Here is a 19,015-nt window from a genome sequence, read left to right on the forward strand (position 1 = left end):
AGCACGAATTTTCGCCATAGGATGAGTGTACGTCTGTATTTTTTGAATTTCCCACCCATATAGGTGCAATAGCACACTGCTGCGGACATACGTGTGGGATGTCGCGCAACTGTCGTCATTTTAAACCTAGGAATTTCCCACTGTTTCTCAACTTGGGCCAAAGCATAAGTGTCCTTCTTGTATTTTCGTATTTCCTTAACATTTTAACTTAGTACACATCGGTTGTAGTGTCAGAGGAGTCGTTGGGGTTACTTCAGTGCCATCACAACTAACATACTAGTCGCAGAAGTCGGAACTACTGTTCCGGATTTTTCAGTTTCCTGGAATTTTTAACTTAGGGCAAGTTTGCTCTGTAGTGGTGTGGGATGTCGCAAATCACGGTCAGCATTTAGTGTCAGGCAGTCGAATTGGTAGCTGTTTAAATAAAAATGCCATTGTTTTCAGCAACACGCTGTAAGAAAATAATCTCAAGAGCCAGTTGTAAATGCTGAACATCAAGAAGTGCATATGGTATATCAGGTGCAATAACTTTACGCTCGCACAAGCAGATCAAATTCAAAAATGGTTCAAATGGCTCTGGGCTCTGAGCACTATGCGACTTCACTTCTGAGGTCATCAGTCGCCTAGAACTTAGAACTAATTAAACCTAACTAACCTCAGGACATCACACACATCCATGCCCGAGGCAGGATTCGAACCTGCGACCTTAGCGGTCGCTCGGCTCCATAATGTTGCGCCTAGAACCGCACCGCCGCAGATCAAATGTGCTAGAGCCAGAGCTGCAGTTAACGTGCGCTGTGGCCGATAGAGGGTACCTTGGCTAACACAATGCCAGGTGGCGGAGCCGCCAGTATCATAAGGAAATTTAATGTAAGTTCTATATTCAGATTACTAACAATGACAAAAGTAAAGTTAAAAGGCATAGAAACGTTAAGATACGGCAGGAAATAAAACAAACTCAAAATTGCGACGAACGTCACCGTACATTTGGTGTTACGGTGGCCACAAAGGGCGCACGATTTTTTACCTCCAATGGCAATTGAAGACATTATCAAAAATATGAAAAAACCTGTCTCTTGTTTCACTGATCTGCTCATTAAGTAACCGGTCATGGAAGCGCCGTCTATGTACGAAAGTTTCTAGGTCTTCCAAAATATCCAAATAAACATCTTGGAGGACCTAGGAATTTTTGTACATAGACGGCACTTCCCTGACCAATTACTTAATGAGCAAATCTGTGAAACAAGAGTCTGGCTTTTTTATCATATTTTTGGTAATTTCTTCAATTGCCATTGGAGGTAAAAATCGTGCGCCCTTTGCGGCCACTGTTCGTAACATCAAATGTACAATGACGTTCGCCGCAATTTTAAGTTGATTTTTGATTGCTGTTATTTTCACATACGTAATATTTGCTGTCATAAATTACACGTTTTTGTGGCTTTGAGCTATACTTTTGTCATTGTTAGTAAAATTACATTAAATTTCCTTGTAATACTGGCGGCTCCGCCGTCTAGCATTGTGTTAGAGAGCCTCTAGCATTGTGTTAGCCCTAGGAGCCCTCTATCGACCATAGCACGCGTTATCTGCAGCTCTGGCTCTGGTACATTTCGTTTCTGTGCGAGTGTAAAGTTATTGTACCTGATATACCAAATGTATTTCTTTATATACGACGTTTACAATTGCCTCTTCAGATTATATAATTGCATATGGTATGAACGTTTTTGCCTGTTTTTACTTCTTCGATTCTTTATTATTTTTGTACGTTTGTGAAGCTTGAAACTGTGTACTTGCATTTGTATTATGGGAAGAGTTTGTAATCGCAAATTTTAATTGCTGGCAGGTTACGAGACGTCGGGCAGGGCCCGAAACATGTTGTGAATGTGGAAATAAAAGGGGTCTCCAAAAACAGCTACGAGATTTTTTAAGCCATCAACAAGCATTTTAGAGTCATTTTGTACTATATTTGTCATGGTTGACTACATCTACCAGGATTTTCAGTCTGAAAGAGACACTATAAGCGTTTGAACAGCACACGGTATTAAAATTAGGGCAATTCGGCTCTGGGAAATGTTAATTTAGGGTGGAAAATGTTAAACAACACAAGCTAAGGGTAACTGTCTATAGCATTGAAATTTCTGCCATTGTATACTTAGGAGAACTGGACCCTTAGCACAAGTAATATCGCCTACCATGCAGGATGTCCCAGTATCTATAGGTCAGCCATCTTGGATTCTGATGTCTTAGAGGCTGTCCTAAGGTCTCTGATCTTTGATTTTACTTAGGACAACAGGTCTGTAACACTATAGAAGCTATCGTAAGATCCGCCCTCTTTCTTTCTGACACCATAGGCTTGCGGAAAAGCTAGTAGAAGTGGCCACATTGAATTCTAAACTTAGCACAGGGAGCATGTGACATCATAGAGGTTGTCTTAAGGTCCACCATCTTCGATTTTATATTTAAGACATTTGGTCTATGTCGGAAATCTTGGATTTTTGAATTCCCTGTCATTTTATATTTCGGGCAATTGCCCCATGTCTGCTGTGATGCCAGAGGGGTGGGGGGTGAAGATCAGAAATTAGCTTTATTTATTTTTATTTGTTTATTTACATTTTTGCATGTGTGACCACCAAGCTGATGTCTTTAGCAAACGTCATACATAGGTTGAGTAGATTATAGTAGATAACACATACAGTAGTGGTGCATACATTCATCTTAAAATTCTAATTATATTACATGTTACAACAGAGGGCAAGTAGTTCAGAGTTCACTGAGTGAATATAAACTTTATTCACTAAGAAGGCTTTCAAGTCCCTGTGGAACAGCTTTGGTTCACAAGTTTTCAATGCTTGTAGCAGCTTGTTGAAACATATCCGTCTACTAATATAAGACTATTGCCAGTTATTTTTAATTACGTTCTCTGCTTGAAGTAGTTATCCTTACTTCTAGCATCATAATTATGTGTATCACTGTACTTATTTACTTTGTTTTTACCATTCAGGAAAAATAATAAGTTTATCAAATACAAGGATTATACTTTTAGACATATATGTTGGACAAAGGTTTCATGACAGGATTCTCTGGAGTTTCTTGCAAAACTAACATTCCATTCAAGTGCAGGTCTGCAGCACAACACCACTGTTCAATACCATAGTTAAGAAATGGATAAACTGTTCCGTAGTAAACAAATCTTAGCATTTGACTTGGGATTATTTTTGCCAGCTGACTTATCAGGTAGAAGCTATTTTTTCTCACACACAGAAGTAACGTGGTTTACATAACAGATTTTAATGCAGGTGAACACCAAGAAATTTAATATTATCTGTTTCTGCAAATGTAATACGTTTCTGCAGATGTAATACCACAAATACTCTTTATTTCAGCCTCATGAGAACAAGTAGCTTTAAATTTCAGTAGCTGGGATTTACTGATGATGGTGTTTAGCTCCATGCAACCTTTATAACTCACCATCAGGTCCAATGATGTCATCTCTAAATTGGCTGTTTCAGTATGCACAGAGTCACTTCAGTATAGTCAAGTACAAGTAGACTATACTACACTCCTGGAAATGGAAAAAAGAACACATTGACACCGGTGTGTCAGACCCACCATACTTGCTCCGGACACTGCGAGAGGGCTGTACAAGCAATGATCACACGCACGGCACAGCGGACACACCAGGAACCGCGGTGTTGGCCGTCGAATGGCGCTAGCTGCGCAGCATTTGTGCACCGCCGCCGTCAGTGTCAGCCAGTTTGCCGTGGCATACGGAGCTCCATCGCAGTCTTTAACACTGGTAGCATGCCGCGACAGCGTGGACGTGAACCGTATGTGCAGTTGACGGACTTTGAGCGAGGGCGTATAGTGGGCATGCGGGAGGCAGGGTGGACGTACCGCCGAATTGCTCAACACGTGGGGCGTGAGGTCTCCACAGTACATCGATGTTGTCGCCAGTGGTCGGCGGAAGGTGCACGTGCCCGTCGACCTTGGACCGGACCGCAGCGACGCACGGATGCACGCCAAGACCGTAGGATCCTACGCAGTGCGGTAGGGGACCGCACCGCCACTTCCCAGCAAATTAGGGACACTGTTGCTCCTGGGGTATCGGCGAGGACCATTCGCAACCGTCTCCATGAAGCTGGGCTACGGTCCCGCACACCGTTAGGCCGCACATCGTGCCGCACATCGTGCAGCCCGCCTCCAGTGGTGTCGCGACAGGCGTGAATGGAGGGACGAATGGAGACGTGTCGTCTTCAGCGATGAGAGTCGCTTCTGCCTTGGTGCCAATGATGGTCGTATGCGTGTTTGGCGCCGTGCAGGTGAGCGCCACAATCAGGACTGCATACGACCGAGGCACACAGGGCCAACACCCGGCATCATGGTGTGGGGAGCGATCTCCTACACTGGCCGTACACCACTGGTGATCGTCGAGGGGACACTGAATAGTGCATGGTACATCCAAACCGTCATCGAACCCATCGTTCTACCATTCCTAGACCGGCAAGGGAACTTGCTGTTCCAACAGGACAATGCACGTCCGCATGTATCCCGTGCCACCCAACGTGCTCTAGAAGGTGTAAGTCAACTACCCTGGCCAGCAAGATCTCCGGACCTGTCCCCCATTTAGCATGTTTGGGACTGGATGAAGCGTCGTCTCACGCGGTCTGCACGTCCAGCACGAACGCTGGTCCAACTGAGGCGCCAGGTGGAAATGGCATGGCAAGCCGTTCCACAGGACTACATCCAGCATCTCTACGATCGTCTCCATGGGAGAATAGCAGCCTGCATTGCTGCGAAAGGTGGATATACACTGTACTAGTGCCGACATTGTGCATGCTCTGTTGCCTGTGTCTATGTGCCTGTGGGTCTGTCAGTGTGATCATGTGATGTATCTGACCCCAGGAATGTGTCAATAAAGTTTCCCCTTCCTGGGACAATGAATTCACTGTGTTCTTATTTCAATTTCCAGGAGTGTAGCTTAAAAAAGGATGGGACTGCCATACAGATACGACCATTGGGCATAACTATTATTATATATCAATACAACGGCTGATCGGTTAGCAGTGAGTATTGTTCTGTTTATACACACATTTATACAGATGTGACACACACACACACACACACACACACACACATACACACACACACCTATGTACATAGGTATGCTAGTTCTGCAAGGTTCGCAGGAGAGCTTCTGTAAAGTTTGGAAGGTAGGTGAGGAGGTACTGGCAGAAGTAAAGCTGAGTTGTGCTTGAGTAGCTCAGTTGGCAGAGCACTTGTCCACGAAAGGCAAAGGTCCCGAGTTCGAGTCTCGGTCCGGCACACAGTTTTAATCTGCCAGAAAGTTTCATATCAGCGCACACTCCGCTGCAGAGTGAAAATCTCATTCTGGAAACATCCCCAAGGTTGTGGCTAAGCCATGTCTCCACAATATCTTTTCTTTCAGGAGTATTAGTTCTGCACGGTTAGCAGGAGAGCTTCTATTAAGTTTGGAAGGTAGGATACGAGGTACTGGCAGAAGTACAGCTGTGAGGACGGGGCGTGAGTCGTGCTTGGGTAGCTCAGTTGGTAGAGCACTTGCCCGCGAAAGGCAAAGGTCCCGAGTTCGAGTCTCGGTCCGGCACACAGTTTTAATCCGCCAGGAAGTTTCAGGAAAGATTCTGTGTGCCAAATATCATATTTGTCAGGAGAATAAAAAAATAATCTCTCTCTCTTTGTACACAGCTGATTTGTATCTAAAAAAATGAGAAGGTCGTCTGATGTGACAGAATTATGCTGCTCACCGCATCACTGCAAAAAACAATGAAATAAATTAGAAAATAAATACTTTAGTAAGAATGCTCTAAACGCCATACGTAGAAACTGACTGGTTCTAGGTGCCAAAAAGAAATTTCCTTTCAGGGAAAGAAACAGCAACCACCCAGTGGTAATGATGCTATTTATTTACACAAATGGCGCCGTTATCAATTACGAACAGACATGGCCATCTTCAGACAGTTTCCGTTTACATTACACTTGTTGTTTACAGTACTTGTCAGCTGTTTTTTCAACAACTAATGTAAACAACGACAAATATAACATAAACGTGAGCAGCAGTTTGAAGACGAACACGTCAGTTCGAAACCGGTAACGGAGTTATTTGTGTAAGTAAATAGCATTAACAGTAGCTGGATGCTGTTTTCTTTTTTGCAAGACTCGACTTGTATTTTGTACACAGTCACGGTCTCCAAAATTTCAGTTTTCGACAAATTAGCAAGAAGAAAGTTTTTGGTCAAAGTACCATTAATGAGGCACTACATTTTATTCGTCATAATACAAGTTCAGAACCACATAATGTTTAGAAATAAAAACACTTTGGCTGTAAAACTCTTTTATTCTTAGACAGTACCGGTTCCACAGCACTTACACTTTCATCTTTGGGTGCAAATCTACATGTAAGTGGATGCCTGAGACTGACAATGAACGCTGGGTCTTTCCACAATATGTTATTTGTTTCACGACTCGACTCCGGTGAGTACATTTTTCATTACGGTTTCATATTGGGTATGGGATTATTTAAGTTTCTTCATGATTGTTTTTCCAGTTACATACAAATTCACACCTGAGGATGCAGCTGTAAGTGCCGTGAAACTGGTAGTGCCTAAGAATGAAAGGATTTTACAGCCGAAGCAATAGAACTCACACAAGACCTAACTGGTTGCCTTTATTCACAGCATTTTCAGGGATAACAAGAAGCTTCATCTTCACGTCAGATACGAACGTCAGATACGAACCTACCTATAGTATTACCATTAGTCACGTCTCTACACACTTACTTTAAGTAAACTTCCTAATTTTGTGACTCCTTTTCTGTATAATTTCCTGAACCTGTGCAACAAGAGGGCAAAGTCTCGTAGATCTCACTTGGTAATGGTGCAATGACTATCACGAGCAGTTCTAAATTTTTCGAATAGTTCCTCTTTCACACTTTCGCGAGTTTCATTTTGGTGCATGTTCATTGTTCACGTAAATCTTTCTTCCATTTATACAATTAATGTTCAGATTTTATTAGCCAATACCAGCTTTGCAAACTACTTAATTTTAAGGGCTTTCTTTCTCCTTTGTTTAGCCAACAAATTTACAGCCTTTACTTTGTCACTGACAGCTATTACTGCACATGTTTTCTTTGAGCTTGGAAGGTATTGTATTTGTGTGTTTGGACTTGAATTAGCACAACAATCATCGTTTGAACCAAAATTCACAGAATTGTCAGTTATTTCCTGTTTCTTGTAATATTTACACACTATCTAACAGAATGACATCATTCGACTGAATTCCCAAGAAATTAACTAATAAATGACACATAGCTTATGTATGTCTTCAGGAGGCGTAGGTGATTTCAGTTGCATACCACGTTCTTAATATTTCATCTTTACAAGGTTTAAAACGTTATTGAATTTCCCATTGCTGTGAACCTCTGGAATCTGTACAGAGACAGATGCTATTAGCAAAGATATGTACCAAGAAATCACAAAGAAAATTAATTAAGTTCCATCTCCTTCGTTGACACTTAGCGATGCCACAAGAGGAACTGCTAGTTATTATGGATATTAAATAAGTAGCGAATTCTGGCGAATAGTAACTGTGAACAGCTGTGTCAGAGAAACTACCAACGAAAACCTCGGTTCGCTTTGCCAGTTAACGATCGCGTCGTGCAGTGTTATCCGTTTACTGATGAGCCGACAAGGATATGAGCCTGCTGTGTTGCCCATACGCCGTCTGCTACAACTACGGTAGGAGTGTACAACTTTCTCCAGCCGCCTGGCGAGCTAAGAATTCGATAATTTTCAGCAGTTTTTAAAAACACTTGCAGTTTGTCTTGGCAGCTAAAATTTTGCCATTGAGTTACTTTCGGTGCATTCTTTCCGTATAAAAATTTCAGGGCGAATTCCGACATGTTGGAGTGGACCATTCCCCTTGTTAGAATGAGCGATTGGGGGGAATCAGGTGACCTCCAATAAAACTGTTTTGGGAGAATGTCGACGGTACAAGACGAAAAGTAAATGACGGTGTGAACGCGGCTGAAGAGTGGAAATGGTAAATTTTTAAAATGCGAATTTTACGAAGAAAAGCGTTTTGAGTGCTATTGTATTCTAGGTACACGGTTGGATATCCTTACACTTGATTCAGGTGCCAACCATGGAGAAACTCTTTGAAATGATTTAGTAGATGGTGCATGGTCTTTGTGCCAAGCTGTGATCCCTTCTGGAGGTCCAACAGTTAAAAGATGTGAAAAGTGAAATTTGTTGACTACAACTCTACTAGTTACAATCTTATGCTGTATTTCTGTGCAAGAAACTTGATAGTCTGGGCAACCACACCCATTGTACATCATGTTGGTACATCACACCCATGTACATCAAGTATCAGAGGATTAATGTTTCCGCAGCTTTATACCTGTCTTCATCAACCTCAAGGCAAATTAGGACCAAAAATTTATGAAAAAGACTGTTTAATTGCAAAATTATAGTAATCGATGAAGCAGAATCTGGAAAATGGGAACATCTAATTTACAATATTAAAGCGAAAAAGTCTTTTTACCAGTTATAGAATTAATTAATTGCCTTTATTGGTGTCTTGACCTGGACAGGACACCTTTGTCTTTGCGAGGACGACGAAAAGACTTGATATAATACAGATTCCAATCGAATCTAATAGTGTGATTCGACTTCTCGATAAAGAAATGATTCCACAGTGTAATACAGTTTTTAGAAAATTGCCAGACAAATATAATTCCCGATGGTTTCGTTGAACGTCAGTCATTTATGCAGTGTCAATTCGCCAGCAACACGTTCTACGAATTTGATCAAGTATGCCTGGTACGCAGCACTATATGCGGAACAGCCACGACAATTTATTACTTCATTACAATTCTGTCTAAATAAAACTAATAAATACAATGAGGTGCTTGAATGTAGTAATTTTCCTTCTGGCACAACTTCTGTAATGGAATTCTTCTTTTATCAAGTGTGTCTGGTGTAAAGAAAATGTTTGTTTTTGTCATCCAATAAACACTTCGCATTTTTGTGACGACTGCCGGCAACAAAGTAGGGATTGTTCCATTTTTACCAAATTATATATTATTCAAATACTATTGTAAGATCCGCTCTGTAGGAGTCGTTATAAAATATTTAATATCAAGAAATTAAGGTCCCAATAGATGCAAGCCGTCTGTAATATAACAGCAAACACTGCCATGATTTTCTAGTCACTTGTGTAACAATTACTAAGCAGCAGCTTAGATGTCGATATGCACTGCAAGTTACTCAAAAAATAAATGACTAGATACATTTTTGGTACGGATTAAGTGCTTAGCATCCGTGTGTGTCCACCTTGCACTTCACGAAATGCCGCTCTACGTTCACTTGTCACGGCTTCGTCTGCTTATTCGCTGACTAGGCAAGAGGGGTTAGAAGCGGTACTTCGTCTGGCCAAAATGAGTAACAAATATTTCTTAAAAAAATTCTTGCAGTGCGCAAAAATGTTTGCAGTAGATTTCTTTCGGTGTGTTCTTCGTATAAGGAAAATTTCAGGGTGGGTTTCGACATGTCAGATTGGACCACTCCCTTGTAAGTAACGATTAACCTTAGACTCGTGCACACTTCTGTAAGAGAGCGTAAGTTGATGAATTGGACCGCAGAGCCAATGTCCTCAGATTCTCCAGACAGTCACCAACCGAGGTGTGCAGTGTTTTAACACACTATACTCGCCTTTGGGATGACGGTTCAGATCTCCGTCCGACCATCTTATTTAGGTTTAACATGATTTCCCTAATATATTTAGGAAAATGCCGAATGGTTCCTTTTTCAAAGGACGATTTCCTTCCCAATCCTTGAAATATTCTGAGCCTGTGCGCCGCCTCTAACGTTTCTAATGATATTGTCGATGGGATGTTAAAACACGATCTTCCCTCCTTCGCCGGCCGGGGTGGCCGAGCGGTTCTAGGCGCTACAGTCTGGAACCGCGCGATTGCTACGGTAGCAGATTCGAATCCTGCCTCGGGCATGGATGTGTGCGATGTCCTTAGGTTAGTTAGGTTTAAGTAGGTCTAAGTTTTAAGGGAACTGATGACCTCAGAAGTTAAGTCCCATGGTGCTTAGAGCCTTTTGAACCATTTTTCCTTCCTTGCTCATCATATTCGCAGAACTCCAGCAAGGAAGAAATGAAGAAAGCTAGTATAGTACTGATGTAACAGCGGCGCCTTGATTTCCAATGTGTGCAGTCCTCAACATTAGACATCTATTCGCTCTGTTTCTGATCCCTGGTGGGGGAGGATTGGGGTAAGAATCTGGCAACAATGCATGACGTCATCGGAAATTTGTCAACAATGCAGATTGTTCTGAAGCAGACATAGTTGATTTTTCTATTTTCGTTATTCAGCAAAGACTTATGATCTCTCATCCTTGTAATTAACCGAGAGAGGTTGTTGCAATACAGACTTTACTACACTTAGGTGAAATTCTAAATACCCCACATTCCAACGGAGGAGAGTATTTAACACTTACAAATCGGAGTGCGTGACATGTTTTCTTAGTTGGTCTAAAGATCGGTTCTGATATGTTTCCGGAAAATCAGCGCAGCAGAACATGTTCTTCAGTCAGGAAATCATGAGCTGAAGTTTACCAAAACCAAAATTTATCTACAAATATGAACTATTATCTGCAGAAAGAAGTCATTGAAGTAAGTATACGCGGGGGGGGGGGGGGGGGGGGGGGTGGTAATTTTAAGAAAAAAGAGGAATCCATCCATGAAACTTAGTGAAAAATGGATGGTAGCTCAACAGAACCGTTAGTTAAGTTTTAACTCTGACAAGGATTTTCTCTCCCAGTCACGTTAATCTTCGAACACGCACTACATCCACAGTATTTATGTCGCTGTCTGACGTCTAACTTGTCAGTCGGCAAGACTCTGCCGAACTAGGGGCAACGCTGAAGATATCTAGCACTGTTCTGGGCGATGCTTGAGGAAATAAAAAAAGTTTCATGCACCACGACCATACAGCCGAGAAGACCCATCAGCAGCTAATGGTCGCCGCCATACTCGCCGACGACAGTAATCCGGGAATGTGCAGAACCGTGATTCATCGCAGAACAGGTGCGACTATTCATCAGCAGTCCATCATTCCGGTTGCGGCACCACTTCAAACGTAGCTGTCTGTGCTGTTGTGTTAACGGCAGCCTATACATCGGACGTAACTTCCTTAGTCCGGATGCTGCTAGCCATCGTAAAATGAGGCGTGACGACACAGAATGTTGCAAGTGTCTGTTACCTGCTCTCGGATGGCAGGCGCAGATGTGAAGGAATTATGATTTGCTTGGTGCACTGTACGGTGATTCTCCATCAAGGTGGTCAGACGTTGTCGACCGGAACCTTGACGACGAGCATACCTGCCCTCACATTCCCAGGCAGTGGAACAATGCGCCAGTGTCACCCAGAACGCCCCACAAACTTCTGCATTGCACGAATTGACCAGCCAACCAAATGGAGACTCACAATGAGGCCCCTTTCAGACCCTCACAAACTGATGACGCTGTCTCATATGAGTACATAGCATCTTCATGGCCTTCGCTTAGATTCCTTGTGAAAAGTTATTTATTACCTTTTAAATAAAAATATATATACGGTTTTTTACTTATTCGACATCCACAAGGACAATTTCACTTGGGATCTGTGCAAGGTACAAAAGCATATCTGATTTTCTTTGGAAATAATTATTGCATGTTCTTGGCCTGACGAGCCGGCCTCTGTGGCCGAGCGGTTCTAGACGCTTCAGTCCAGAACCGCGTTGCTGCTGCGGTCGCAGGTTCGAATCCTGCCTCGGGCATGAATGTGCGTGATGTCCTTAGGTTAGTTAGTTTTAAGTAGTTCTAAGTCTAGGGGACATCTGACCTCAGATGTTAAGTCCCATAGTGCTTAGAGCCATTTGAACCATTTTCTTGTTCTGAAGACATGTTCTACATCCTGGTTGATATCCTCACTATGGATCTATTTGAACTGTAAGTACAGTCTAATGTAATCTAATCTTCACAGTTATCACTCAACTTCTGACGCTGTTCACGCCCCTTATATACCCTACCAGACCTAGTAACAACACTAAACACGAAAACTATTAATGCACTCTGGTGGCCATTCTACCTCTAACCGAGAATTGCAAGTTAAATCCTTCAGATACCCGCCAATGCTGAGGATGTGTATGAAATTATAAGGAGCGATCATATAGCTTAATTTCGGATGCCATACAGTCCAGATAATTATCCGGGCTGTTATGCCGTGGTCGGTTGATGAATTCAACCGACCACGGCATAACGGCCCGCATAATTATAATGGATATATTTACTAAGATGGTATCTGTTCTTTCGGAGATGTCCGAGAGAACAGATACCATCGGTGACCAAGCAGCTAGTTAGAATGAAATTACAATGAAATGAACACCCTTAGCTGCTTACATGCGTTGACATACGTCAACGGGGACAGATTAAAATGCGTGCCCCGACCGGGACTCGAACCCGGGATCTCCTGCTTACATGGCAAACGCTCTAACCATCTGCGCCACCGAGGACACAGAGGACAGCGCGACTGCAGGGATTCATCTCTGGCACGCCTCCCGCGAAACCCACATTCTCAACGTATTGTCCCGCACTACATTCGTAGTGCCCCCGCCCATTATACTCATTACTCGCGGCGCGTTGCCGATTCCCGTAAGAGTTCGGGCACTGTTTGAGCATTCGCACAGAAGAAGAAGATGGTCAAGTGGCCGGTGAGCCTTAACTATATATTTATTAAGATGGTATCTGTTCTTTCGGTGCCAGAGATGAATCCCTGCAGTCGCGCTATCTTCTGTGTCCTCGGTGGCTCAGATGTACAGTCTGCTTTAGGCAGTGGCGCGGCACGGACTTGCTGTCCCGGCCGCGGGCGCGCGTGAACGAGGAAGTGTTTACACCGCCGGTACTCGCGCGTGTTGTTGTCTGACTCGATCGCCATGGCACACAATTTTCGAAAGACTACGCTCCAATTTACGTTCGACAACGAATTTGCCAGACCCAAAGCTTTCGAAATAGAGCGTTTTTTGAGGGAAGAAGTTCGTTTACCTGCTGCAGACATAATTGGAATACACCTGTCCATTGTAAGCAGTACAATGTACGTAAAGATGACCGATGAAGCTGCGTGTGAAAGAACTCTCTCTGCTGCACAAAGAGGCTTTAAATTTCGACACTCTGATGGCCATATCAGTGATGTAACAGTAGCTCCTTCAGGATTGGGTGTGAGGGTCATTCGGATCTTTGAGTTGCCGTTTGAGGTGCCAGAATCGATGGTTACTGAATCGCTGCGACCGTATGGAACGGTACTTAGTCATACGCCTGAGCGCTGGGCTAGTTTTAATACCTATCCTGTGCTAAACGGCGTGCGACAGGTGCGGATCGTCCTTACTAAACATATCCCGTCTTATTTATACATTGGCGGATGTCGAGCTATTGTGATCTACGATGGCCAGCCACGCACCTGTTCTGGCTGTGGTGGAGAAGGACATATCCGCTCGGAGTGCATACAACGCCGCGTCGTGCAACTGCCACGTGGAGAAGCGTCACAGCGAGAAGTTCCCACGCAACTGCCGATGACGTACGTGTCGGTGGCCCGCCGGGAAGTGTTGCCAAGTTCGGAGCGTGACAAGGACGTGTTTATGCAAGAGCAGACCGAGTTACGGGAGCACGGAGGTGACTCGGAGAATGACCCTGCACCCATGTCACGACAGTTGAGGGAGGAACCTTCCGAAAACTCACATGTAGCAAGAGACGTGGAAGTGGATGTCCAGACGGTGGCGCCGGCAACGGACCAGCGAACGACCGACGAACACAGTGAGGCAACAGAGGGCAGGGCACGCAAACAGCGATCGCCGAAGCGTCGCAAAAAGCGTCGCCATAGTTCGGGTGACACGTCCCCCCCTAGCCTAGGGGACACGGAAGGTATCCTAGCCGAAGAACTGTCTGACACAGAACACGTGTCATCAGAGGACGCTGACAGGATTCCGTCCGATGGTGACCGGATGTCCTGCCTTTTAGATGGTCCCTCTTCATTGACACCGACTGACCCAGCGCTGCCGACGAAGGAGTCAGGGACACCAATGTCCCGGCAGCCACGTCGAAATACATCAGAGGACGTTTCTCGGATGGATGACCACTGCGACTGGGCGGAACCAGTCGAAGACCTACAGGACTTGCCACCCCCAAATGATGACCACTCACCTACAGGATGCACACCACGGAACGACAACGAAGGAGGGCAGCCCGTTGGCGGGCACCCCTCTGAGCACGAATAGTGGACTACAGCCCTTGGAGTTCTCAATGACATGACACGAGCATGACAACAGCGACAACGAACCAAGCATATAAGGTGGGCACAGTGAACATTAACACCGCACGTTCGCTAGCAAAGATGCAACTTCTCCGGGACATGATTTACGCCACAGACGTCGATATTTTGCTGATGCAGGAAACCTTCAATGCTGCTTTTCCCGACGTGCATGGATACAACACTTATCTAGCGCCGACTCCAGATGGAGGACGTGGCACAGCGATACTAGTCCGGGAAGGGATTCCGATGTGTGACCTCGATTACCTTCCTTCGGCTCGGGGTTTGGCTATGACCGTGAACGGCATTCGTATCGTCAACATCTATGCACCCTCCGGATCTGACAATCGACAGGCGCGTGCACGATTCTACTCGGAGGAGATTGCCCCCCTATTCCATGGGAGGTATGACCACATCTTGGTAGGGGGGGATTTTAACTGTGTACTCACACCGAAGGATCAAACTCCTAATTTCAGCTCCTGCCACGCATTGAACATGATCTGCCGGGACATGGCCCTTATGGACACGTGGGAAAAGATCCATGGGCAGCGAGAGGGCTACACGTATTTTACTAGCCACTCGGCGAGTAGGCTGGATCGGATTTACGTTTCTGACGGACTAAGAGATCACGTGTTGGCTGCTGAACGTTGGCCCACAGCTTTTACGGATCACCTTGCGTATTTATGCACGTTAACCCTCCCACGGCAGCGGGTCTGGCGGAGTCGTAGTTCCTGGAAACTTAATTCCTCCTTATTGGTGGATCTCGAATGTCGCCAGCGGATCGAAGAAACATGGCAGACTTGCACTCGCCGTCTGCCGCTGCACCGTACGGTTCTTTCGTGGTGGCTGCAGTGCGCAAAACCGGCGATACGAAGAGCTCTCATAACGTATGGCAAGGAAAAAGCGAAATGGCTCCGAGATACACTTGACTATTACTACATGGTGCTCCGCGACCTGTCCTCCAGGGCCCCATCGCCCGAACGTCAAGCGGAAGTCCATCGCATTCAGGCCTGCATTTTATCGATCACGAGACGTCGACTGGAGGGACTTTCGATCCGTGCTCGGTGCTTGGACAACGTCGATGGAGAACGTATTGGCATGCATCATGTGTCCAAGGGACATGCGCGTAATCGCCGATCCCTAATCACAGTCCTCCATGATGACGATGGTCGGCCCTTGACATCACAACAGGCCATTGCTGCTGAGTTTCTGGAGCATTACCGCCTCCTTTTCGCTGGGACGCCGACGGACAATCGGACAGAAGAAGAAATTTTGCGACAGATGCAAACGGAGGTGGATGGTCCGGATGCAGAGGTGCTATTGGCACCCCTAACGGAAGATGACATCCAGGGCGCACTCGCGAAGGGTGCGGTGCATAAATCCCCTGGGCCAGATGGGTTGACACTCGAATTTTACCGCGCATTTGCGGATTTAGTGATGTCCCAGTTGGTATTGATGTATAACGAGTTATTGAGCCCTGACACGGATGTTCCGTCGCAGTTCATGGCGGGACTGCTTATACCAATACCAAAATCGACAGCGAGTGACAGCGCCCATCAATTTAGACCGCTCACGATGCTCAATACTGACTATAAGATCTTTGCGCGAATGTTGGCGGCAAGGCTCAAGATTGTAATATCCAAAACAATACCACCAGACCAGGCTTGTCTAGGGGTTCGGAGCAACATACATTCTATCCTCGGCGAATACCGTGACGTAATTTCCCTGACGGAAGCTTGTCGCATGCGAGCGGCGTTCGTATCGGTGGATTTTGATCGTGCCTTTGACAGGATCAACCATGATTTCCTTGACTCGACCATGCGACGCATGGCGATACCACAGGATTTTATTACCGCCCTCATGCGCCTCCTTCGCGGCGCTTCTTCGACGGTGAGAGTCAATGGGAGGGAGGTAGGAACGATTCCTGTTCGCAGCTCAGTTAGGCAAGGATGTCCCTTGTCGATGATACTGTTTACAATTGCGCTCGAACCATTGATGCAGACTCTTAGACGGACTCTAACAGGCGTCCGACTCCGTGCGAGCTCCTTCACGTGTCGTGCATATGCCGACGACTTGATGATACTCGTCCGGTCGGAGAACGAAGTAAGTCAGGTGGTTACCCTTCTTACTACGTACGGGGTAGCTGCGGGAAGCAGGGTCAACATGAATAAAACCAAGATCATGCACATCGGTCGAGGGCTGGACGCTCTGCGAAGTCCGTTTACGACGGTGGACATCTTGCGATGCTTAGGTGTCTTGTTCACCCGATCGCTACGGCAATCAGCGGCGGCGAGCTATCGACGTCTCCTCCAGAACGTCCGACTGCACATACGCAACAATTCACTCCGAACGCACGACCTGCTCCAAAGGGTGGACTACACTAATGTTCACCTGGCCTCGCGACTGCCGCACTTGGCACAGGTACTGCCAATGCCACAAGGTCTCGCTGACAGATTAATGGCGGCCTTTGGATACTATGTCAGCCAAGGAATGCTGTTTAAGATCAAATACGAGACTTTAACTCTCCCATACCACTCTGGAGGACTTAACCTCACGGATGTGCGGAACAAGGCTCTAGCTCTATACCTGCGAGCGACGCTACGAACTTGGAACCAGCGGCAACACGCCATCACGTCGGCCATCCTGGATGTGCTTCTTCCCACGTCCTTTGAACCACCGGTAGCAGTAGACACCATCTCGCCCTCGTTTTCTCACGTCGCGCGATTTTTTGTTGATTTTAGTTATGTTCAGTTACAGATACCTTCTACCAGAGTCCCCACTACCCGTGAGATATATCGATACTTGCGGCGTCGTCATGGCAGCAATGTTGTCGAACTTAAATCCCTAACACGAAACTGGCAACAGATTTGGCGAGCTGTCCACACACCTCTCCTCACCACAGCAGCGCGATCGTCATGGTATACACTAATCAACCGCAAGACAGTCAACCGCCAACGATTGTACGACATTCGCATGGTAGATTCCCCGCTCTGCCTTATATGTGGCATGCAGGACACCGACGAACATTCTCTGCAGTGCGGTGAGGCAAAGGATGTTTGGCGGCTGACGCAACGCATCATGGCCCTCCTCCGACGCACCGACGCATCTACGATCACGACGGACGCTTTATTTTTCCCTGACGCTGTATTTTTCCCCTCACAAAAAACATCGGCAATCCGATGGATTGGAGGACACGCATCACACTACGTGCTCTCGCGGACCTTGATATCGGGCATGGACTATTGGCATTATCTACTAGAACAACACGAAATCATCAGACGCCACTCTAAATATAAAACGCATTTTGCGAACTTTCTAGGCAGCATGTTTCATAGCCCCCCGAAGCGGTGGGGAGTCCCAGGTTTACGTTGGATCGAGGGATAGGATTTACTCCCAGTGAAGTGACGAGGATGTCACTTCGGCCCTATATTTATTTCCCTTCTTTTTTATATATTATTTTTCTTTTGGGACATTAAAATTAAATGAATAAAGAAAATATTATTGTTACTAAAAAGAAAAAAATTACAATATCAATGTTTCCTTCCTGCTGCCTCTCCCTTATCCTGTCAGGAGACGGGGACACCGTGGCCAGGCCTCCAAGTACGACCCCTGCCCACTCTGCCCCCTGACCTACTAGAAAAAAAAAAAAAAAAAAAAAAAAAAAAAAAAAAAAAAAAAAAAAAAAAAAAAAGATGGATAGAGCGTCTGCCATGTAAGCAGAAGATCCCGGGTTCGGGTCCCGGTCGGAGCAGAAATTTTCATCTGTCCCCGTTGTCGTATGTCAACGCCTGTAAGTAGCTAGGGGTGTTCATTTCAGTGTAATTTAATTATAATGGATATGATATTTCCGGCCGTGAAAGTCTACATTTTCGTATACAGTCCAGAAGCGGTATGCCAACCAGGCAAAATCGCCGCGACCATTGAGGCAATCATACCACAAACGCACCAGGTTGAAGAGACCCGTTTGGTAAAACTTCGTGTCCTGCTGCTTGGAGAGTTCCGTAACTGCCTGCTGATATCCCTGCCCGACAGGAATGGTCAAACCTTCAAGGCCGTTAAGGGACCGAAGGCGTGATAATTGCAAGTAACGAAAGCAGGACTGTAGGGTGGATGGTCGAGTGTCTCCCACTTGAGTTAGCGTATTGTTGCGTTACGACATTTGCGGTACCGGGATGTGCATCTCTTACCTTAACGCCATTCCACAACAGTAGTTTTCGACAGAAATGCTCCCCATACACATTATTCATTCTCCAATGAACGTCTACTGGTGTCTGCCCTTCGGCAGCTAAGAAAGAATAGCAGTATGTTGGTCTTGTCTGGACGCATTTGGTAATAACGTCACCATAATTCACGTTTCCGCATTTACCGTACGCACATCGGAAAGACACGAATGTCACACTTATCCCTGGGCTACCCGTCGGTGCTTATACACCGGCATCGGAGTCGCGTTGCGTTGCATGAAAGCTGCAGCAACGCCAACAAACGGAAACTTTTTGATCGAACCCCTTATACATTGACGTCCGATCCTGCCTTCTCGGCGTTTCACTGTTTTCATTAAGCAGTGTATATTGCTGTTCAAGATACTACAACCACGCTCTGAAAAATCACAGTGAAGTGCATTATAGAGAGTACT

The 19,015-nt window shown here is 45.4% G+C and overlaps 1 protein-coding gene across 2 annotated transcripts in view; it reads right to left on the bottom strand.

Moving 5' to 3' along the window:
- The window catches only part of LOC124556749, a 249,137-nt gene that overhangs the window by 106,704 nt on the left and 123,418 nt on the right, over window positions 1–19,015 (bottom strand). The window contains exon 1 of one of the 2 annotated variants that reach the window (XM_047130747.1): window positions 13,537–13,555. The exons of the other annotated variant lie outside the window; for it this stretch is intronic. The gene's annotated coding sequence lies outside the window, so the exon portion shown is untranslated. Of the gene's footprint in view, window positions 1–13,536; window positions 13,556–19,015 lie in introns of those variants that run through there. 2 annotated transcript variants of the gene reach the window in all.

Source organism: Schistocerca americana, chromosome X, assembly GCF_021461395.2.
Source record: "Schistocerca americana isolate TAMUIC-IGC-003095 chromosome X, iqSchAmer2.1, whole genome shotgun sequence".
In the NCBI taxonomy this organism is placed as follows: Eukaryota; Metazoa; Arthropoda; class Insecta; order Orthoptera; family Acrididae; genus Schistocerca; species Schistocerca americana.